We start from the raw sequence: 2,904 nt of genomic DNA, 5'->3' as shown, positions 1-2,904 counted from the left end.
AGTTTGCTGTTGGACACTAAGCCTAACAGGGGTTGCTCTGTGTTGGGCACTGAGCCCAACTGGGCCAGGGGAAGGTGTGAAATTTGCAAGCAAATGTAGGAGGTGTCTTGCAGAATTCACTACTTCTGAGTTGTCTCCCTGTCAAAAGTACAAAAATGGAGCAGTAGTTTAGAAGAGCTATATAATACATCATATACTTAATAACCCACCCTGTGTCCACCCCGTGTCCACCCCATCTCCATAACTAAAGAAACAATGAGGCAGCCGATGGGTGATTCAGGTCAACAGACATTCCTCCTGCCCAACATTTACATCTATATGCCTCACCTCAGACAACATCCAGACAGCATTAAGCCCAACGTAGTCGTTGGACAGGGACGCCGCGTAGTGTCCATGGTAGGGCTGCTCGATTATGGAAAAAATCATAATCACGATTATTTGGGTCAAAATTGAAATCACGATTATTAAAACTATTTTTTTAAACTTTAGAAACATGCTGCATTTATTGGACATTTCTTGTTCATTCAGCTTAATTAATTTACTCTCCCAGCAGCAGCCTTTTATCTGCCGCTTAACGCAACACACAGCAGAACATGTGCAGAGATATTAGAGCTGAGCGAGTTACCATGACGGTAGTAAACTCAGCATCGTCTGACGCAGGCTGGAAACTCTGCACTTTTATTTACAGTTAAAACATTTCACTGTTTCAGCTTCTGTTAAACTAACAGAGTTACGGCTTCCTGTCTGAGCTTTTCAAAATAAAGCCTTTATTATTGAGCGCTATCTCATTATTATTAAAAATCGTTTCCCCCCAATTTTATTAGTTTTGAGATCGTTTGGCACCTAAATCGTAATCACGATCAAATATCGATTAATTGAGCAGCCTTAGTCCATGGTGCTGGGCATTCAGTGAAGCGTGAGAAGCAGAGCTACCTGGTCAGCACACTCAGCTCTCTGCTTTTCAGGCTGACTTTCTCACAACGCCAAGATCTCCTCATCATTGTCTTCGTTGCTGAGGCGGACTCAGAGTATGTGGACAGCATAGCAGAGACAATCAGGAAGAATGTTCCCAAGGAGTCGCAGTCTGGGCTGTTGGAGGTGGTCCCTCCCTCACAGTATTACTACCCTGACTTCTCCAGCCTCGAAGAGACGTTTGGAGACACAAAGGACAGAGTCAAATGGAGAACCAAGCAGAACCTGGACTTCAGTTTCCTCGTGCTATACGCTCAGGACAAGGGCACCTTCTATGTTCAGTTAGAGGATGATGTTGTTGCAAGGGAAGACTACTATAATGCCATGAAGACCTACGCCTACCAGTAAGCATCCAAACAATGGCTCTTCCTGGAGTTCTCCCAGCTTGGGTTTATAGGCAAGATGTTTCGAACCCGTGACCTCCCGATGATCGCCGAGTTCTTCCTGATGTTCCACAGAGACAAACCCATCGACTGGCTGTTGGACCACATTTTATGGGTGAAAGAATGCAACCCCGAGAAAGATCTGAAAGACTGTAATGAACAGAAGGCAAGACTCAAGCAGACGTACAAGCCTTCCCTCTTCCAGCATGTAGGCCTGTACTCCTCTCTGTTTGGGAAGCTACAACATCTGAAGGATAAGGACTTTGGGAAGCAGACTCTGTACCGGGCCCACAGTAACCCAGCAGCAAAGCTAAGCAGCAGCCTGAAACATTACCAGCATCACAGTCTGGAACGAGCCTATGGAGGACAAGACTTCCTGTGGGCGTTAACACCCGTCAAGGGGGAATACATCCTGTTCAACCCAGCCAATACATGTGTCTGAATACCTGTTTCGCAGTGGAACTATAGAGACCAGTGGAGATTAATTCTACAACACCACAGTGGAAATGCTGCCCAGTAATGTATCAGCGCAAGACAAAATAGCTACTAGCTCATCTCCTCAACACACATCTGACTGGCTTCATCGTTATCGGTGTGTTTGAGAACGGAGTAGCTCAGGGTAAAATCGGAGAAGCGCTGCAGCCGATCTCAGCACTACGGCTGGTTCAGTCCCATTCTGACGTCTGGGCTCTTCTGAGTGAAATACACATTAAAGTTTGAAGACCACAGAGAAGAAGAATCACACGCAGCTGTCCACACACCTTCCCCTGAACAAACTGCACCTCCTGCTGGACAGAGATGACCACTACAAGGACTTTTTTCCTTCTTTTTTTTTTCTAACAAGGTTTACAAGAAGTGCCTAAACCGACCGTTACTGTGGAACTACGTTTAGGTTTTAGTTTTTGATACAGACTGAAGTGACGCACATGTTGAGTTAGGGTTAGGGTTAGGGTTATTATTTGGAAGGGAATTAATCTTTCGTTGTGAATTGACAGCTACATTGCTGGCTCAGAGTAGCTGCTTAAAGACACTCCACTGATCAAAGAGTTTATTGTTTAAAACAGAAGAGGTACTCACTGAGTAATTTATTACATTTTATTTTGTTGTAACAAATAAAAGAATAAAAAAACATCCATGGAAAACCACACGAAATATTATGAGCTATATAAGAAGCTTCCATATGTGTAGTAAGTATTAATGTTGTTGGAAAATGCTAGCTATGCTATTTATTTGATGTATAGCCTTTGGCGAGGCGGCGTTTATTACGTGTAAAGGTAGCGCTACCTGCTAACCGTTAGCCTAATCCTAGCTCTTGTTAACAACTCGTGCTCGCTTAATCAATTAGTCAATTTAGCTTGACCTGAATCTATATTTCTATATCGCTGACTATTCTTATCGAATTAGTATTCTCTTCACACGCCATGAATAACCCAAATTGTTGCTCTAGCCTCTTTTTTAGGTTTCTGCTCGAAAGGGAGAGTATATCTCTTCATCTACAAGGTCTATTTGAATAATTTTGGTGTCATAATAAAGGGAACACTTGTGAAAT

At 43.4% G+C, this 2,904-nt stretch overlaps 1 pseudogene; it reads left to right on the top strand.

Moving 5' to 3' along the window:
• Positions 1-255: 255 nt before the first annotated feature.
• LOC128354672 (alpha-1,3-mannosyl-glycoprotein 4-beta-N-acetylglucosaminyltransferase B-like) lies at positions 256-2,075 on the top strand (annotated as a pseudogene).
• The last annotated feature ends 829 nt before the right edge of the window (positions 2,076-2,904 follow it).

This window comes from Scomber japonicus (genome assembly GCF_027409825.1).
Source record: "Scomber japonicus isolate fScoJap1 chromosome 5 unlocalized genomic scaffold, fScoJap1.pri SUPER_5_unloc_1, whole genome shotgun sequence".
Taxonomy (NCBI): domain Eukaryota; kingdom Metazoa; phylum Chordata; class Actinopteri; order Scombriformes; family Scombridae; genus Scomber; species Scomber japonicus.
The sequence above is the reverse complement of the archived record's forward strand: the minus strand, read 5'-3'. Positions and strand labels throughout refer to the sequence as shown.